Source organism: Schistocerca serialis, chromosome 7 (assembly GCF_023864345.2).
Source record: "Schistocerca serialis cubense isolate TAMUIC-IGC-003099 chromosome 7, iqSchSeri2.2, whole genome shotgun sequence".
NCBI lineage: Eukaryota > Metazoa > Arthropoda > Insecta > Orthoptera > Acrididae > Schistocerca > Schistocerca serialis.
Window position 1 is genome coordinate 457714609 of NC_064644.1, and position 22338 is coordinate 457736946.

Here is a 22338-nt window from a genome sequence, read left to right on the forward strand (position 1 = left end):
AATCGAATGGATAGTGTCTTCAAAGAAGGGTATAAGACCAATATTAATGAAAGAAAAACAAGGGTAATGGAATGTAGTCGAATCAGATTGGGTGATTCTGAGAGAAATAGCTCAGGAAATGAAACCTTAAAGTAGCAGATGAGTTTTGCTATTTAGGAAGTATTTAGGAAGTCCTTTCTCTCATTGTCCATCTCCTCCTCCTCCATTCTTTGTCCAGCTCTTCCTGCCACATCTCTCTCTGTTCAGCACCCCCTCCACCTTCTCTGTCTGTCTGTCTGCTCCTCCCCATTCTCTCTCTGCTGATATCCGTCTTCCACCTCTGTCCGTCTCATCCTCTTCTTCCCTGTAGCCTTCCCTACCTACACACCTCTCTCAGACCATCTCCTTCACCCTCTTTCTCTGAACATTTCCTCTGCCCCTCTTCCTCTGCCCATCTCCTCCCCTGCTTCTCTCTGTACATTTCCTTCTCCCCCTCTCTTTGTCTATCTCTGCCTATCCACTGTTTGGTCCATCACTTCCTCCCTCTTCTCTCTGTTCAGCACCTCCAATCTATGTCCATTCTTTCACCCTCTGTCTCTGTAAGTCACCTGCACCAGCTCATTCTGTGCACCTTCTCCTCCCTCTCTAACTGTCCCTTTCATCCTTCAAACTGTTTCTTTCTATCCCTCCCCCTTCTGGCCACCTAGTCACCCCCACCCCAATGAGAGCCAGGTTGTTCTTACCACTGCACAATTTCTTTCCAGACAATGTGTGATTTGTACCAAGATTGGTTGCATTCGATCCAAGGAATTAGAAGGAAATGTGGAACATACATACACACAAACACACACACACACACACACACACACACACACACATACATGACGACCATTCAGTAAGTAATGCAACACTTTTTTCTCGCCCAGTTTCGCTTGAAAAAAAAAGCGGGTTTTGTTGAGGCATAGCGTGGAATATACCCTCTTTAGCCCCTACAGTTTCATGATGGTCCGATAAGTGGTAGCGATATACGTAGCCTTGAAATTGGCTTCTACAACGGAGATGCGTTACAATCAGAAGGCTGTCAAATGGTTCAAATGGCTCTGAGCACTATGGGACTTAACATCTGAGGTCATCAGTACCCTAGAACTTAGAACTAAAACCTAACTAACCTAAGGACATCACACACGTCCATGCCCGAGGCAGTATTCGAACCTGCGACCGTAGCGGTCGCGCGGTTCCAGACTGAAGCGCCTAGAACCGTACGGCCACACCGGCCGGCTCAGAAGGCTGTCATTGGGGACCTTTTGTTGGATTACTAGCGCATAAAAGATATTAATAGGCACTTTCAGAACATCTATGGTCACTTGGCAGCGAACGAAAGCACGGTAAGTCGTTGGGCGAGGCGTCTTTCAACATCGCAACAAGACTGCGCAAACCTGTCCAGTTATCTGCTTGCTGGCAGGCAGCACACAGCTGTGATTCCTGTATCAACCTCTACATCTTGGAACTTCTGGACACTCTCATTCGAGCTGATGGACGGATCGCAGTCAAACACCTCGCTGCTCAGCTGGACTTCTCTGTTGGTAGTGCTGACACACTCGTCCAACAGTTGAGATACTCGAAGGCGTTTGCCCACTGAGTTCCTCGCTGTTTAACGGAAGGCTATAAATAGCAACTAAGGGCCATCTTTGCGGAACTAGTTTAGCGTTACGAAGTTGATCGTGATAATTTTTTGTCGAAGGCAACGAAAAATGAGCTCATCGCTTCGAAATGGAAGTAAAACGGCAGTCCATGGAGTGGCGCCGCAACCACATCTCCTCTGAAGAAAAAGTTCAAAGCCGCGCTCTCAGCTCGTAAAGTCGTGGCGATGGTCTTGTGTTTGATGTCCTCCTTCATGTGCAACAACCAACTCTGAGGTCTATTGTGCTACCCTTAGGAAGTTGAAGAAACGACTGTAGTGTTTTCATAGCCACAAAAATGCAAACGAGCGTTTCCTTCTCCGTGACAACGTAATGCCTCTTACAAGTCTGCGCTCCTGAGAGGAGCTCACAAAACATCATTGGATTGTTGTTCCTCAACCACCCTACAGCCCGGATCTCGCACCTTCCGACTTCCATCAGGTTGGCCCAATGAAGGATACAGTCCGCTGGAAGCAACACATGGACAGCTGGGAGGTTGTTGCTGCAGCAAAACGTTGGCTCCGATATTGGCCAGTACAGTGGCCCATGAGGGCATACAGGTCCTCCCAAGAAGGTGGTGCAAGGTCTTCGCATAGAACGGAGATTATGTTTAAAAATGTGGTTTCGCGGCTAAATGAGTGGGGAAAAGTATGGTGTATTGGTATCCTGTATAAAACTAACGTGCTTTCAGAAAAAATGGTGTTGTATTACTTATTCAACGCCCCACGTATATACATTTGTGTATTCACCAGACTTTTATCCACGGCTTCTCACATATACGTGTATCGTACATACAGGGTGCCTCATAAACAATCGTCAGTATTCAGGAACACGACACTAACTATCATTTGACGCACAAAAATTGATATGGACATATGCTCTATTCCGTATGGTTACCAAGATAAAACAAATTTAATGTACACTGTTATTTATTTTCTGCATTATTCAGTACATTGTCAGCTATATTTGCAACATGCATTTTACTAAGTATCAACTGAAAAATACTTGTTTTCAAGACATTCACCTCCAAGCATTATTGTGCATGTCACATTAAAGGTGAGGTACAGTTCACAATAAATTGTGACGCGACAGTCACTTATCTCTGACCGATGTTTCATTATTATTCTGTTCATTTCTTGGCTCTTTTTGTGGAGAATACAACGGTTTCTGACAAAAGAAGAAGGCTTCAAACTGTCTTGTTAATAAAATAACTGGCTATCTTGACCACAGGTCAGTCACAGAGGTTCTAGAGAAGGGAAATGTGTCCCCAGGACACTGCAACTCGTGGAAGCGCTTGCAATAAGCCGCTGCCCCACGATTTGGTGGCGAATAAGGTTTCCTCCATTGAAGGCAGACGCTGCTGAGCCAACTGTAGGTCTTAGAGTGTAATTGTGCGTGACAGATTCACCTCTCTGTACGAAAATCTAAGAATGGGCAGCTCTGGCGCCACTCGACCACTTTTACTCAAAATCTTGTTATGCACACGACTGAATCTTACCTGCCATCACCGGTAGGATGAAGGACTCGACCAACGAGTGTTACATAGCTAGCAGCCGATACCAACCTCTTTCATGTTGAGATGCATTCCGTAAGCCAAGACTGGGAAATTTCTGCAGGCTTTCCATGAACTCTTGTAAATAAAGCGAAATTCTCTCTTGTCACTGTTGCAGTGGCTGGGTGTCCTCCCCTCCATGCAGAGTTCTCCTAAATGTCAAAAGTATGTTTTAGAGGGGGAGCAGTGGCGGCCGATATGGCGCGCGCCGCCATCTTGTGATCTTGTTCAGAGCGCGCACTGTAATCGATTATAGTTCGCTGTCCTGGTGCGGGTGGCGCTCCGGCGGCGATTTGATATGACGTAGCTGGTGTGTGTTTGCGGTGGCCGGCGGAAAGCGAGAGAGTAGTTGATTTTCCTGGTATTGCACAGAACGTGAAGTTCGCTCTGCCTGACCTGCTAGTGACTAGCGCTAAGGTTTTTGTGTCTCGCAATATGAGCAGAGTGGTCTGGGGCGGAGGCGACTCGCCGCTGTGCTGGCCATGCGGTGGTGATTAATTGGAGTCGGCGTACTTGTTCTTCCTACCTGTTTGATGTGGAGGTCCGGTGGGGTCCCGTGATACTCTGGCCCGGAGACAACTAGTTGCTGAATTTTGGAGTCGTCTGCCAGGTTAGGGTGTGGGCTCGGTTGGCTCTTCAGATTTTCCTCTGGAAGCTCCAGCAGCGGTTTCTGAACTTTTCTGACGTGGGACGGTGTTGTTGGAACTTTTTGCTGTGTGTGTGGCGATATTTGTTGATACTAATTTATTTGATCATCTGGAGTCTTGCCCGGAGTTGCGTTCATGTATGGTAAATTTGGCATTCGATGTGTTAGAACATAACCAAGGTGCGTAAGTGATGGGCAGTTGTGGAAGGCATGTCGGGGAGCTATCAGCGGTTTATTTCGGTGACCGTTTTCAGTGGGAAGGCTCTGAAGTGTTGAGAACTCGCTCGTCTGTGATTGCGTTGGGAGTTGCCCTCGCCCTTTGGTTCTATCAAATTATTACTTTGTTATTATATTTATTGGTTGCGTGTTGCGCTTCTTTCATTTTATGGTGCCAAGTGCCATGATCTTTATCAAAGTTTTTTATATAAATCATTTTAAATTGTAATGCCAAGTTAACTTATTATTGGATTTTGTCTTTTGGGTAAACTCTAAAAGCAATATTGTAAAAGGTTCTTGATTTTATGGTGGCAAGTCGCCGTTATTGTTTTTAAAGCTCACTCTTTAGCCATTTGCTAAGTTTTGTAAGTTATATGAATTTGTTGTTATTTAAAAGAGTTTAGTATTGGCAATTTAATAAATTGTGTACAGAGTCTGCTGTTTGGATATTATTGGGTGGAACTCCTTGGATAGTTGTCCTATAAGAATATACATTTCAGCGGCACTTGTGGGGAAGCCTGCTGGGGCATTGCTGTACTGCCGTGGACAGAGAGACTAGCGGTCCTGCCGCAGATCGAGGGAGACTTCTAGTCCTGACGCCAATTGAGGCCGACATCTGCCGAGTTTTGAGTAAATGTCGCGTTTCGCATTAGCGCTATCCACTTTCCAAAAGGCTCACAACTTGCAGGGTTTGCCTGAATAATTCAATTGTTTCGTGGTTCTTGGACTCGTTCAATTTACATTTGCGAGCTGCACACATTAGGAAAGCTTTTAAGGTTTTCCAAATAGTCCTCAACGTAGATGAGGTATCTCTCCACAGCGTTAACGTACCCGCTGTGTGTGATATGGCTATATGTTTTCTGCATGGAATGTTCGCCGTACATGTGTTTGTGACGACACTGACACCGGTAGAAAATCGCCATATGCTGATAGCAGGATTAATTTGCACCATTTCAACAATGCATTGCTGTTCTAGCACACGTTCTAGAGCACTTAGTTTACCAATATTGTAAGTGACTTTGAGTTCATTGTCTTGCAGCAATTTCGGCGAAAGCTTGTTCTCTGTCATTTTAAAATAATATATGTCGCGATCATAGAATAAGTAAATGGTTTATTAGGCTGAATTTAATTTTTTATCTCAAGACCAGACTATTGTCCTACAGCTGATCCAGGTTAGCAGACCCACTAAAAAAAAATGTAAACCTTGTATTCCTAATTTGTTTTTGTCTCACTGCGACGGTGTGCGATTGGAAAGTAGATATGAACCCGTTTGTTTAATCGTTAAACATGGGTATATTTGAATCTGTGACTATGATTGTATCTACAATTATCACAAACATATGAGATTGTATCTACAATTACGCAAACATACGAGATTACCTTAATTTTTTAAACAGTTTAAGGTTGAGACGGGTGTTACGATTAATCAAGGAAAACCCCCAGTTGGGAAACGGGGCCAAAATTAGTTGGTTACTGTCGAGTTGCAATTTACAATTTCTTTATTGATTACTTCAACCAGTAAAAGTCATTTCTTTATCACTTGACCAGGAACAGATCCAAAAAGCTAGTAGGCATGAGTGCCTTTTCAAAACAATTTACTTTACAGTTAACGGCCAAGTCATTTTACTTAAAACCGACTTTGATAAAACATTTGATAATAAATCAAAATTTTCCAAGTGATGAAATTAACACTTTACCGTTAACAGCCAAGCCATTTTACTTTAAACAGACTTTGATAAAGCATTTAATAACAAAATTAAAACTTTCCAAGTAATGAAACAAAAAAACAGTAATTTGCATACAATTTCGCTACCGAACATATAGGGAGCCAACTTCTTTTAAACTTTGGCACAACAAGATAGTAAATTACGAGGGCTCGCTAACAGGGAGGCAGAACTAGCATTTTCAAAGGATGCCAAGTAGATTAAAACAATCAAAGTAAAGATACAGTCATTCACCTTTTACAATAACTAACAGTTTTAAAGCCACGTAATTTTAATGAACCCAGCAATGAAAGGCAAACTTAACCTTTTTAAACAGTGGCCAAAAAACAGAGTAAAATACAACCATTTAACATTTTACAATAACTAACAACTTTAATACCATATGCTGCCACCAAAATATCCTGGGATAAAAATAATTAACCGACCGGGTGTAAGGGCGGCCACAACTGTCTCCCGAAGGATGCTCATTCTAGAAGCGGACCAACAGACCCACAACGCTTCACATTCAGCAATCACATCGACGTCACGCGAGGCCAGGGGAGGAGGAGGTATCAAATCAGGAACCATGATACCTGCCCAAAAATACACTTTCTCCCAGACAGTACTAATAAGAAGCCAAAAGATCACTGTCTATAATTACACCGGCGATAGGGACAGGAAATTCGAACGCTGCAGGCCACAAGGCAGAAAAAATGTAATCTAAAACAATAATCACTGCCCAAAAATACACTTCCTACAGGGCAGTACTAATAAGAAGCCAAAAGATCACTGTCTATAAATACACCGGCGACAGGGACAGGAAACCCGAACGCAGGAGGCCACAATGCAGAAAAGACGCTGGTTGCACAAACAAAAATTCTTCAATTAACATCTAAACCTTTAACCAATTTAACTTGCAGTTTATCAGAGAAACAGCAAGTGAACACCGATGCAAAGGTTCCTCACACCCGACCGTATACACGTCGCCAGCGTACGCAAATGGGCACAGTCACGCAGCCACGCGCTCTGTCACAAGCGCCCTCGTCTTCTCTGCACCCACGGAGGCGAAATATCACTCTTCAGGTTAGGCGAGTTACTAGTCCATCATTCCCGCCTCCAGACGGAAAATTTAAAGACATCCGTTACCACTCCCACCAAGTAGTGACTCGGAACGACAGCCGTGGCCCCCGGATGCTCACAACAAGAGCTTACAGCCTTGTCCCGTCAACGCGTCCCACTTGTCTCGCACCGCCAGCACAGATCACGCTGCTTCTCGGAACAACAACCAACTCTCCACCGCCACGCCACGCCGCGGTCCCATCGTACGACATTCTCTAATTCCCGATTTTAAATACCGACCGACCGAGTCGTCACCGCTAGGCAACCAACCGGCCATCCCCCAAAGATCTTATTCCCTTACACAAGGCTAACAAGAAGCAAAAGACCAGACACGCCGTCAGATGGGAATCTCAACAGACTCGTACGCAGCATAACGATAAATATGAAAGAACCAATTAACGGTGGAATGGAAGGACTCAGAACAATCTTTACAGCGCGATATATGTTGAGAGCCGACACACTGCTCAAAGCTAGGTACTGACTTTCGGGCCACCTGATATATAGTTGACAGATGTGATGTATAGACAAGCTCAGTACTCTGCTTTGTTTTCGTATTTATTGATTTCCTTTCCCAGACACATCCTCACAACATTACCCATTTCCACCTGGCTCGTAAGAGTTCGTCCTTTTTCCACCTATTCCTTATACTCTCTCCATCTTTCATCCCACACCCTCTCACTTTTACACCTCTTCCCTTTTCACCTGTTAACTACTCCTATCCCTCATCAACTTGCCTTCCACACCTACCCCATATTCCCACTTCTATCTGTGCATCTCTCCTTCCTTAGTTTCTCTCCATCATCTCTTCCTCCCCCCCCCTCTCTGTTCATTTCCTCCTCCCTTCTCTGACTGTCCATCTTCTCCTCCCCTATCTCTGTGTCCATCTTTCCCCACCTCTCTTTCTGTCCATATTCATCGCCTGCTACCTGCCTATTTCCTTCTCCCATTCTCTGCCCTTATACTCCTTTCCTCCACCCTCTGTCGATGTCCTTCTCCTCCCTCTCTCATTTTATCTTTTGCTCCCCATTTTTTTCTCACCATTCCCATGTCACACCCACGCCAAGAGGCCCTAGGTGGTTCTTATCCCAACAGTAACTAACTCTACAGCTACATTCATTAAATACAGTACCTGAGATATGTGTGGTTAGCCACATATTTATTCGCAGTAGTACATCATTCAAGAACTTCACCTCATTTTGATTTAACGCTTATACACACGAGGATCGAATAAGTTATTATCATTACTACTGCTATGTTACTTTCTTTCCTTTTGACACGTTTATGTCGGCATGGCATGTATCGCCGTGACTTTTCATGTTAACGGTGTCTGGTGTTTTTGGCGCTGTTTGCAGTCGGTGTAGCACGCTTTTGCTGGAGCGGTGGCAGCTAGTTCTGTGGGGGAATATAAAACACGTGGCACGTTTGATTTGCTGCCCGCCCCGCCGGCCACGTCTTTAACCAGGGGCCGGGGTCGGAGGCGTTTGTGCGTAGTTGAGCTCTTTGGAGCGAAACATCGGAGGGCAGCCTCTTGCTCTCTAAAGGAAACATCTCGCAAAAGCGAGTGCCGTGACAGTAGCGGAGAGGTCGGGAAGCCTGCGGCGTCGCCGGCGGTCAACGAGACGCGACCAAGGTGGGGGCAGCGGTCAAGGTTGATGAATTGCTCTGCACTTGAGGGTGTGGGCAACACTGGGGGATGTGTGGCAACTCCAAGGAGAGCTTCCGCTAGTAGCCGTGGCGGCGCGAGTGGCTGACAAGTCGTGCTTCCTTTTTTCCGTTCCCTGTGTGTGAAATCTTATGGGACTTAACTGCTAAGGTCATCAGTCCCTAAGCTTACACACTACTTAACCTAAATTATCCTAAGGACAAACAAACACATCCATGCCTGAGGGAGGACTCGAACCTCCGCCGGGACCAGCTGCACAGTCTATGACTGCAGCGCCCCAGACCGCTCGACTAATCCCGCGCGGCTCGCCATTTTATCAGAGAATTAAAACTATACACTACGCACATAAAATAAGAAATACAAGATCAGTACTCGAATTTTGGAGTAACAGAAGAAATGACAGCTAACAACTTTTTTAGGTTTTCTTTTACACTGATTGATATTGTCGTACCTGTTCTAATTAATTACGTTACAATGACACTGAATAGGATATTGTCTCATACATAAATACTTATATACAACTAAGGTTTTAAACCCTTCATAAATAGGAGAAAATTAATCAGACGGCGATGTATAAATGTTACCTGCATATGAACATAGCGCCTGTGTGTTTCAGTTTACTCAGACACGCTTGCAAATTTATCTAGCACTTGACTCGTAAACACATGGCCATAAAATAGCAGAAATTATATCTACAATATTGTTTTTCGATATTATCAACGTATAAAGTGCCACATATCAATATGACCTTTACAGGTATCAATTGTCCACCCCGATAGCTGAGTGGCGCCGGCACCGTAGCTCAGCGTGTTCGGTCAGGGAGCTGACTGGCCTCTGTAATAAAAAAACTAAGTGAAAAGATCAAAAACGAACTTCAACGGATGTCATGTGACGTCCGCTACGACGAAATACAACGAACCATGACAAAAGAAAAAAGGAAGTGGTCAGCGTGACGGATTGCCGTCCTATGGGCCCGGGTTCGATTTCCGGCTGGGTCGGGGATATTCTCCGCTCAGGGACTGGGTGTTGTGCTGTCTTCATCATCATACCCATCCGGCGCGCAGGTCACCCAATGTGGCTAAAACTCAAAAGAGCAGAAACGTATATAAAACAAGGTGACTACGTGTAGTATTCAAGTTTCGCTATTACCGCAAGTTGTATACATTCCGTGTTGTCGCAAAATCACATAACTAGCCCGGTTTCTTGTTAAGGACAGGCGCGGCAGACCATGCTCACTCCGAAGATATACATGTTCTACGGTATTCACTGGTGGAATGATTTCTCAGTCATATTCCAGACGGAAGGACCGTGTGCACAATGTGGTGTGTTGAGGCTACTGTGTTTTCTTGCATGCTGGACGTGTGTTTGTTTTCTCGAAATGAGAGTTGTGTTAATCTCGTGTGGCATAATTACGCTATGCACAAGACAAATTTCGATGTGTTGCTGTACAGAGAGTTGTAATTTTAATTGGATCGTACCAGTGCTGTTAATAGTGAGTAGCTGGTCAAGGGAGTGGTTAGTATAAAAAGCAATTAGTTTAAGTGCAGAAGTACGAAAACTCAGTTACATCTAAGGGCTGTTTCTGTTTTATTGTCTGTGTTATGTTGTTCTGTTTTCTAGATTTTTTGTAAATTTTACAATTATTGTATTTTTATGGCCAAGAGACCGCGTATTGTGAGCTGTTTGTGATCTTCTTGTTCCCACCAAGCTTTGTGTTACTGGGACAGTGTTAATTTATTTATTATTGCGGTGGGGAAATTTTAATTCATTTATTGAGTTGCTCGAACGCCCAGTCTTCAGACACTGTGCCTGAGTTACATAATTCAGTTTGTCAAATTACCACTTTGCTACTAGTCAAGACATTTATTTTTAATCTGAATAGCAGTAGTATAATTGCGTCATACAGAGTGAATGTCTTGACATTTAGTAACTCTTTTAGTAGCTTTGTTACATACTGAGTGTATAATGCGATAATTTTGTAATTTGACTAAGCCTTGCAGTTTTATACACTCTGATGTTATATTTGTAAGTATAATTTTGTACATCTCCAATAAATGAAAGAGTAACATCATTGTGATCAAACAGAAAGTCTTGGGTGAATTTCATCACGTAGTGGAAATAAATATAATGCTTGGGTCACGGTCAGGACCAGAAGCTAACAGGCATGTTCTAATTTTTAGTACAACTTAGCTGAGCGCTTGTGAGACAATGGCCGCTATTCCACCAATGCGCAGATTTATGCTTCACACGGTGGCGTATGTTGTGTCCTTGGCGTGGCTGGAATATAGCAGCCACGAAAGACCATTGTTAGGTTGCTTGGCGTGATAAGTTATCACTTTTTAAAGTCTCAAAACTAATAGGAGGCATTTCAGCCAATGGTCTTGCATGTGGATTTTTAGTGCACTTGGTTGTCCAGGCTCCACTATATATTTCGTTATGTGTCCTCACAGAGCGTGACATCATGTCAGAATGTTATAACCGTTGATAATATTAGTCCCCTGTGGTGAAATGAATGGGAGACCTTAGTAGATTGCCGGCCGGGGTGGCCGAGCGGTTAAGGCGCTTCAGTCTGGAACCGCGCGACCGCTACGGTCACAGGTTCGAATCCTACCTCGGGAATGGATGCGTGTGGTGTCCAAGGGTTAGTTAGGTTTAAGTAGTTCTAAGTTTTAGGGGACTGATGACCTCAGATGTTACGCCCCATAATGCTCAGAACCATTTGAACCTTACTAGATTGGATTCCTGTGGTGGGAGGAGTAATGGTCTGCTGTTTATTGCCCCCTACAGTACCTGTGATGACTGGCAGCCATCGTAAAATCTGGTACCGAGGTCCGTTTTCTGCTTGCGGGAAATGCGTCGCGCATCGGCATTAACAGTAGCGTTCGCGTCTCAAATAAATTATGAGGCCTGTTGGACTGTGATGGTTAGCAGCCAGGAAGGTGCAAACCTAAGGTCACCCTCTCTATTCGTATTGTTAAAACTAAACTCTGTCCGAACAGGCCTTGAAGCCCCAACGGCACCGACCGACCGCCGTGTCATCCTTAGACTGTAGGCGTCACTGAACGCGGATATGACGGGGCATTTGGTAAACACACCACACTCTAGGCCGTTGACGTTTTACCAGACTGTAGTCGCTACTTCTTGGTCAAGTAGCTCCTCAATTCCTCTCAGAAGGACCAAGTGTACCCGCTCGCCAAAAGCATTTGCAGACCCAAACGGTCACCCATCCGAGTGCTAGCAAAGGCCAACAGCTCTTAAATTCGGTAATCTGACTGGAACCAGTGTTACAACTGTGGCAAGACTGTTCGCCAATACATATTGTTCGGATGCTTTCATATTTCAGTGACTATTCTCATCTTGTGCTTCATCATCGCTGGTTGCTTGGCAGCGATATAAGGTAGATAGGATTTCATTTTCTTGTCGCAGTCTTCCCTGACGTTCGACCCCCGCAGATTTGTAGTACTGCCCAAATCGAATGTCTCGTTCATGCTCCTATATGCGCGTTGCCACTAACCAGCCGGCTTCGCAGATGTACACTGCCGCAGTGTGCAGGGCATCCATATTGTCTTTGGTGGAATCGGTCGAAGACACTTACCCATTCATGAACTGAGACCCTTACACGTAAGACAAGCAGAGTCTTATTTCTGTTTTGTGATTGCTCTTCCGTTTCTTACCTTCTGAAAGTGAAGGATGAGACACGTTATAAATACACACAAAGTTTGGATAAATATGATTTCGCTTTTGAATGGTATTAAGTAAGGAATTTATGAGCAAGTTGTATCATCCAGTGTCTATCAACGAAACACTTACGATAATACCTCAAAAATTCGTGTGAAAGAAACTGCTCTACACATCGACTTGGCACTTTGCTTCCTCTATTACACATATATAACAAAATCACAAGTTAGTTAATGCCCGTATCATGAGTGAGCTACGCTAAGTTGGGGTTGTCCTCATAAGGCACGTAGAGCTACTTCACGAATGTGGCAAATTATTTAATTCTGCATCAACACTTGTGAGCAAATAGAAAAGATATTTTTGTAAGTTGTTATATTCCTTCTTTAACCCAGTGGCTTCATTAGAGATAATTGTAAGCAATTTCTTCTAATTCTACGTGCCAGCGGTCTTGTCGCAGTGCCCTGCGGGATTATCCGAGCGGTCTCAGACGCTGCAGTCGTGGACTGTGCGGCTCGTCCCAGCGGAGGTTCGAGTCCTCCCTCGGGTATGGGTGTGGGTGTTTGTCCTTAGGATAATTTCGGTTAAGTAGTGTGTAAGTTTAGGGACTGATGACCTTAGCAATTAAGTCCCATAAGATTTCACACACATTTCTTTTTCTTGTCGCAGTGGTTACACCCATTCCCGCCATATCACCGAATTTTAGCGCTGCCGAGCTCGGCTAGCATTTGCATGGGTGACCGTCCGGTCTGCCGAGCGCTGTTGGCATCGGGATGCACTCAGCCCTTGTGTGGCAAACTGAGGAGTTGCTTGATTTGGAAGTAGCGGCTCCTATCACGAAAACTGATACCGACTGGGAGAGCGGTGTGCTGTCCACACGCCCCTCCATAACGGCATCCACTAACGCTTGTTGACCGATAATTGGACAGCGGTAGTTCAGTACGGTGAGGGTCTTCCGAGACCTGTTCGGATGTAGTTCAGTTTGATTCTAAGAACTTACACAACAATCTGTAATGCTTGTTATTTATATGACTGCTGTCTGTTCTTCCAGATATGATTGAAAGAACAGACGCTATGAGGAATCACCTGCTGTGGTACATATTATGTAAACTGAAGATGGAGGGGGAGGGAAAAAGTAAAGCAACTACTGCATCGCGACTTCATGCAGAATCAGTAGCGACGACTGTAAATGTGTGCCGGACACGAATTCGAACCTAGGATCTTCTGTTTACAAAGCGGTTGCGTTATCTATTGGGTCACGCAGGTTCAGTGTTTATAGTAACTGCGAGAACTGTCTCGGAATGTGGCTCACCCAGGAAGCGTGCCGATATAGTTCGCGCAGGTACGACAAATACTGGGCGGCGTGGAGCAGTGGTCAACGCAGCTACTTAATAAGCACGAGATCCAAGGCTCGAAACCCGATTCGGCACATATTTTCACTCGTTGCCGCTGATATTTTACGAAGTCCCGATGCAACTGACATCAATAGCTCCTTTCCATTCTCCCCTCTGCCTCTAAACCCGCAATTTACGTAACTCGTTATTTATGTTCGATGAGATGAGCAATTAATTCCCTTTATCTTTATTGAGGAGATCCTCTGTATGTGGAGCACATCATCTTTTTCAGTAAACGATATTAATGAAAAATGCGTAGTAATAATAATAGCAGTAATAATGCATGCAGTACATCAGTTGCTTCTGTACAGAAATTCATGAAGAGAGAAGAAGAAGTTGGCCATTGATAAATGTTTCAGGCTCCTTGTAACCTAAAATTTATCTGTTGCTAAGATTTTTATAGTTGCTGACAGTCTGTTGAAAGTGTGTATTCCTGAATATTGGGGTCTTTATCTACTAAAGTACGTGTCCTCAAGCCTTCATGTAGCTTATTCTTGTTCATAGTCTTGGTTTTCTGAACTGGGCTGTTTAGATAACGGAATATTCAAAATTGTTAAGTCTTTCGTAGCCATTTGTTGACAAACTGCCTCTTGGCTTCTGTCTCGGGTTCTTCGGCCGACGTTCATCTACTGATTTTTCTGACGTTTCGCCAGCAGGAGTGGCTGGCATGATCTAAGCTTCACACTCCATTGCTGGTGGAATATATTTGAAACGCCCTGCCAAGCCCGCAGGACAGGACAGGCAGTTGGGATTGTGGAAATGGGCCAAATTGGCGGCTATCAATTACACTCGTACACATATAACTTTATTTATTAGACCAAATATTACAGTACAAATTCTTGAACTTAGTTGTCTGCTGAATACGCCACACTATCCTATGCCTTAAGTGCACAACCACTTTAATTTTAAAAAAAAGTCTAAAATCCATTAACTCAAAATTCAGACCCCAAAGAGAATATTTAGAGGGCAGAAGGCCTCACGTTAAGTAAGTTCTACAATTTGGCTGAAGGCCCAAACAATCTGACACTTGACAAGCAAGGAATTTTAATTTTAAAGCGGCTGAAGGCCCATGACTTAAAACATCACTATAACAATTCAACTTTAATTCAAAATCATCGGCTATGATCCGTACAAATACACACAATAGTAAATAAGAAAAGGCATTGCAGATACCGGCGCTCAGAAGTTCCGGGGTCGGCCTGCACTTTAAATACTAACGGTCATTTAGGTGAGACAGGTAGTCGGCCCAAACATTCTCGATCCGACGACAACCCAACCAACAGACATCAACGAACCCAACGACAAGGTAACCTGCCCTCCACTTGACCAACACACAACCGGGAGTTCAATGCAAAACGTAACAGGCATGGACGCCCACAACCAAGCATACGTTAAGCTGTCAAAGTACACACTGTGCTGGACAGTGACAGCACGGTGAGGAAAGGACACTGCCTGGATTTACGTCAACGGCCAGGACAGATAACTGGAACGTTAACGGCCACAAGGCAGAAAATTCTGCTGGTGTACTTCAATTGCAAACAACCAAATACAATTAGACTCCACCGGACGGAGGCTAAACCTTCGCCAACTCGAACACACACGTTGTTGCTCACAGGAATGTCCCAACAGCCAACAACGAGAACCAGACGGCACAGTGTGAACAGTCTTGACTTCCTGATAAATTAAATCCAAACTCACCTTTCGTGTCCAGGGTCGGTGAGCCACAGACCTCGCAGCCATACACTCTGACATTGTGAAAGGTATGTGCTCCGGTCTGATCAGGGTAGCTCCAGAAAATAGTCGGTAGTTGCCTACCGCAAGGTGGACCGAGTATAATATCTTTGAGTAGGAGGTTCTTTGATGGTTAAGAGAGCTGGGCGCGCGCAGTAAAAAACCGAGGGGTCGCAGGTAGGTGCCCGGAGGAAGCAGACGTGTGGTGACAGCTGTAAGGTAGGTCGCGCTCGCTGCCCCAGACCAAACCTTAGCACGTAAATGAGAGAAGATATATAATGATTTCAAATTGGTTTTGTTAGATAATATTCAGAGTTAGGATTTGTATGCCCAAGCTTTGACACAGCAAGCGTTTGGTAAAATTTTTGTAAGAATGTTTCATGCTACGGTAGGTTTTGTGTATAACATAAAATTTTAACAATATATATATTGAGATCAACATTGTGTTTCTAACAGCCTGAATGATAATCCAAATCCTTTGCTTAAATTGAATATGGAAATGAGTAGTAGGGTAATGTTACCCACCAATGAAAGAACCAAGTAAACATCAGGGCCAAAAGTTAATTTTCCAGTACCATCTTAATGCCATTGCACAAACAGCATTATTCTCTTAAATTTTATTGCTGATCCAAATACATGTTACATTTCTGGCAAAATGGAGGAGTGCAAGAAACAAGTTCACAGAAGCAGACAGATGCAGGTTTGCTGAATAATTAATTTAGAACAATCTTATCACTGATACTTTCACAGAATAAAAGGATACAATTTTGGTTAGATATTTCAATTGTGTAGAGACAGGCAGAGTTCACGGCCAAACTACGCCCTGTGGAGATCTCCCAACCGACCGACGGCTCGCACACAGCACAGCTGGAAACTATAAGCATCAGACCAAAGATAGTACAAGGTGCGAATATCGATACACACCGCTGCTGCACCTCACGGAGAGAGCGAACAACGGCATAATCGTAATAACCGCAGGAAACAAAACACAGAATTAGGAACCAAGGTTTAAATTAACGCGTAAGGTGAGCCCAACACGGCACAATATTATTTATGAGAAATTTCATTAAGGAACAAACGTACTGTTAAGCTTGCTATGTATACTCAGTTCTTTAAGAGGTTTCTATACGAATTTCGTGAATTCTCACCACAAATAATGCGTACTACAGGTTTTTTGTTCTGAAACCTTTTGTTTGACTTGGAGACAAACACCAAAATATGATACGATACCATACGCCATTGTGGAATGAAAGTAAGCACTAAGGTATATTGTTTACTTGACCCCATATTCACACCGTGAACCGACAGCCGCCATCCGTCATTACTCTGTGGAAGGACAGATCCCATTAGCGGTTCCCGCTGTATTCCGCCAGCGTAAAGTGTGCCGTGAATAATTGATTGAAACGCATTAAGGGACGGCCGCAACGCGTCACCAGTCGGCGCCGCTGTGACGTGGATGTGGATTAATGTGAGTCCCACTTCAGGGACCGGCAGCCAAGCAGTCCACTGCAATCCATACTGCGTGGGCCACGACAGCTTGCCCGTGCCGCCTTAACGCCACACTGCCTTATCTCAGAGTGTCATCTCCTATTCGCAAGTTTTACAGACGACGTGCCATAAACTGATAAAGGTATTCAGGTGGAGGAAATCGTTTTTCGTTCAGGAATTTATAGTCAGAAGAGATAAACGACCAACCTGTAGTGCTTTCTATATCAAACGATGGTGAATAATGTGTTGGGCTTTACGATGACGTCAACTCCGATCGTTCCATCTTGCAGGTGAACAGATCCGTGAAGACAATGAATGTTACGGTAGCTTGAATAAAAAGAAAATTTCGTTAACTGCTTGGCAATTATTATTAATAGGATATTTTTCGCTCCGTATATTCTGCATTCAAATGTCAAAAGCAATAGAATGAAATTACGTCTATTGTTCGAACGCTTCATAGATAGCGATCGTTAAGGAAATCAGCCATTTGTTGGTTACTTTGCGTAAACAGTGCTGCACAACTTCAGTGTATTTAAAGAACGGCACCAAAAGCTGCTGTAATGTATGCTTACTCACACCCAATCAGTTTCGTTCAAGCGACTATCTTCACTTCACAGATTAGTACTTCAACAAGTTACATAAAGGTTCCTTGACCTTTTTTTTTTTTTTTACTTGCAGCATACACATTTTCGAGCAGCCACCAATTGCAAGAATCGACAGTCGATTGCACTGTTCAGGATGTTATCACAAATTTATTTATATGATACGAAAGACAGTATACTGAACATTGCAATGAGTTGTTGGATATTGCAGGTAGTGAATGGAAGAACGTATACTACGTGACATAAAAAAATTAAGCCTTCGGAAGGGGAGGAGGAAACTAAATGAAACTTCGCGATTTGAGAGGGCGTATTTATCAGGCAATACAAAATCGGGTGAGATCGACGAAGAACTTAGCAGTATGTTCCAGTTTGTCAGTATTACATTGTAACTCCCCGGGTCTGGATCCATGTATTTATTCACATCAAATAAATTCGCAATTGAAACTTCCTGGCAGATTAAAACTGTGTGCCCGACTGAGACTCGAACTCGGGACCTTTGCCTTTCGCGGGCAAGTGCTCTACCACTGAGCTACCGAAGCACGACTCACGCCCGGTACTCACAGCTTTACTTCTGCCAGTATCTCGCCTCCTACCTTCCAAACTTTCTCATTCTGGATATTCGCAATTGCGAATAAGGACTACCATCAGCTGCAGAATGGAATGACGAGAGTGAAAATTTATGCCACACCGGAACTCGAACCCGGATTTCCCACTTATCGTAAGCGGTCGCCTTACCAGTTTCTTTTTTTTTTTGTTTTTTTTTTTTATTTGCTCGCTTTAGTTCGTTGCATCTGCTCGGGGCGGACGTCGTAAGACATCCATTTAAGTTCGTTGTTGATCTGTTAACTCAGTTTTTTATTACAGAGAGCACATTACCCTGGGACCGAACACGCTGAGCTACCGTGCCGGCTGCCAGTTAGCTATCCCTGCACAACTCACTCTCTTACCCAAACTTCCATACGTCGTCAACCATGCGTCTACGACCTGTACTCGTACGCCGAGTATGTGTATTCCCGTACAGGTCAGACGTTGTACATGAAAGTCGCTTTCGCGGTATCGGGAGATAAACAGGATATTGCAGTGCTTGTGTTATTCTGATTACAATGCATTGCGGCAACCACAGCCGTTACGAAACACATCAAATGAATTCGCAGTTGGGAAAAAGGACTACCATCAGCTGTAGAATGGAATGACGACAGTCAAAATTTGTGCCGGAACGGGAGTCGAAATCGGATTTCTCGCTTATCTATTCTACAGCTGATGGTAGTCCTTATTCGCAAGTGTGCATTTGATGTGTTACGTAACGGCTGTGGTCGCCGCAGTGCATCGTAGTCAGAATAACACTGGGACTGCAATATCGTATATGTTGATTCAGTTGGGAACGACATCATAGAGCCGTTTATTCCTCTCATGAGGCAAGCTGACTTACAACTGTTGTAACTTGTCCTTGATATCCTGGATATTGTCAGTGGGACGGAGCTGACGTTCGAGCTGGTTCTACACACATTCTATCGGTGACAGACCTGTTGGTCTTGCTAGCCCCGTAAGTACCGCAACATCACGCAATCACTCCATAGAGGAGCGTGCCATATACGGACGAGCAATTTCGTGTTGAAGAATGGCACCGCTATAATGTCGTATGAGAAGTAACAAAAGGCCGCAATAAGCAAAACTGGCGCACTTGGGGGACTGAGAATCCGCATTTCCTGATCGAGAAGTCTCTTCAACTTCAACGGGTGACTGCGTGGTGTACAGTGTCCAGTTGCGGAATAATCGGTGCGCTATTCCTTGATGTCACGATGACTACAGAAAAGTATGTGAAGGTTTTGGAACATGATTTCATCCCCATTATCCGAAGTGACCCTGATGTCAACAAAATGTGGTTTATGCAAGACGGAGCTCGATCGCATCGAAGCAGGAGACCGTTTGATGTCCTGGAGGAGCATGTTGGAGACCCGCATTCTTGGTCTGGGGTACCCAGAGGCCACTGGCATGGGCCTACCACTGGAACCACTTGTCTGTCTGATCTCACGTTCCCATCAGGCCACTGTTACGCGCAAATGCCCTCAGACCTGGATTTGCGTGATTCGACTACACGGCGAAATAGAGACCAACAATGAGGCTCCTTTCAGACTCCACCAGGAGCTGACAACGCTGTCACAGACACACGCTGCATTTCTGTGTTCTTCACAATGATCACTCTACAACTGCCCCCCCCTCCTCCAGTTTTATACCCTACTGGATTTGGTAACGGTACTAAACAGGTGCAACAGTAATGCACTCTGGTGGGCGTTCTACCTGTTAGAGAGACTTGCACCTATAATCATTTACATATCTGACGGTGTTGTGCACGCATACGTAGTTACGTTGGCATCCGACTTTGTCTTCTGGGTGCTTCACTTTTTTTGTCAGGCACTGAATAAAATAATATAGGTCTGTATGCGACAGAGTCTACAACTGAAATCAGTTAACTGTTTGACACCATTGAACCTTCCTCAATTTGAGGTAGCGTTAGTCGGTGTATGAAGCGTACCTTTTCAATTGTTTGTATACTTCTTACACATTAATTCAGTCTGATTTCACTTGTTTGAAAATTTCTGTGCCGGAGATAACAGTATCCGTTATTTTATAATGACTAATTGACTCATCTATCACAATTTTTTTTTTCGAAACGTACTAGGTCGCAACATAAATTAATGAACATTTGTAAGTAATTTGCTACATCACCTTCTACAGTTAAAAAATGAAGTGTTCATTCCTGGCATTGCCTCACAGACCATGAAGATTATGTATACGAAGGACGTCCAAAACCTGCAACTACAGGTGAAAATCTGTGAAAGGGAGCACTATGGTGTTTGACGATCAGTAAGTAACAAAATATATGGAATATTAAATGCCACAGGGGTTTGAGTAAGACTGCAGCTGGTTTTGTGCGTCAATATGCTACACTACATCAGAGACGAATCCTTCACTACAACCCAGAAACAAAAACGGTATCAACAACAATGAATTGGAAGCCTCCTTCGCTACAAATAAGAAACTAGTATCGGCTGTGGGGAGCTGATGCGGTTTTAAGATGGAAAAACGATCCTTTATACTGATTATCTTACAAAGGACAATGCAATAGGTGGTGAGTATTATGAAAGGTTTCAGGACCAACTGTATGAAAAACAGATGCATCAGCATTTGGGCGTCACAACTTAGAGCTGGTATCGATCAACAGTTTATGATTTCGTGTCGAGAATGGTCAGAAAAGTTGGACTTCATCATAAGGGAAAGCTATCATTTTTCACCACGACAATGCAACTGCCTAAAAGAAGCTTTTACAATAGAATTTATAGCATCAGTCTTGGAATATCTATTCTATTCACGACTTTACCATATTCTTACGTATGTTTCCACAAACAAAGACGTTTTGCTGCTGAAAATTCTTTTGTGTCGAACCGAGTTGGTGAACCAGCAGTAGAATGAATATTTTTCAAATCTTTCAGAAAGGTAATTTATGCATGTATTCACAAGAAAATCATGCACAATGTACGTTAACTTAAAAGGGGGAGTGACAAAGCATGTGGGCTCCCACCATCCTACTTCGTATACGCTCCTAGTTCATGTGTTAGGTCTACATAATACTTTCGCTAAATTTCTCTTCAAGATTCCGACATCGAGCACACGTGCTTATTATCAAAACTTCATTATTCAGGGCAGTCAGTTTGTTGCTCTGGTTGTAATAAGAATATTAGTTTTGTCAGGAAGGATGGCAATCAAAATTTATTGGAAGCATAAACTTCCGTACACTCACTCACAGGGAAAATCTTTCAAATTAAGGGGCTACTTTTCGTGGTTTCAGTAATATATCTTCGTTTCTACGTTTTCCGAAACGTAAATCATTTAACAGATATTGTTAAAAGTGTCACCTGATCCAAACTTTCAGTGCCAGTTATAGCCAAATATTGTAAATTTCCGGAATATGTTTAGATACTTTTGATCATCTGATTTTTCTGAATCCAATGACAGTCATATTAATGAGCAAGTTCCCCTAATTTAAAATTACTGGATTTTGGATAGCTGTATTTCAGTATACAAGACTGACCCCACACTCTTGTCAGCCAGTGAAAAGCGAACATTCTTACCTATAGAATTTATAAACTATTTTAAATTAAAGAAATTGAACAATATCCTGGAACGAGTCTTTATAGGACCACACCTTGCGCCATTTCAGTTAGGCTTATTTCATTTTTCACTCTGGCCTGTTTCCGACTGCATTCAATGCTAATCTTATTCTGTCTTGGTTCAGTTTAGCCTCGGGACGCGTTAGGGTTAAAATTTAGATATGTTCAATCGAGACTGAATGCATACACTTACAGGCAAGACCTGTATCCGTCAAGATGTGTGGTTTAGGTTCAGCGGAGTAATACTGGTATTTATAAAAACTGTTGAGTGCCGAATTTACTAAATTGCGAATGAGGAACTTATCAGTTCATCTGTACTGTGAGCAGTTTTACTTTCTGACGAAATAAGAACCACAACGCCGGCCGTGGTGGCCGAGCGGTTCTAGGCGCTTCAGCCTGGAATCACGTAACCGCTACGGTCGCAGGTTCGAATCCTGCCTCGGGCATGGATGTGTGTGTTGTCCTTAGGTTAGTTAGGTTTAAGTAGTTCAAAGTTCTAGGGGACTGATGACCTCAGATGTTAAGTCCCATAGTGCTCAGAACCATTTTAACCACAAGATCCACACATGTCCGTACGAACTACCTGTTTGTAAACATTAAAGACTGTAAGAGACGTGAACATCACCGTAGGATCTTAAAGACGCAATTATAGACTGATGTACTTCCGATTTTGAACCTATGAATGAGGATTGTGGCTATTCATTTTAAGGGTAGATCCCACA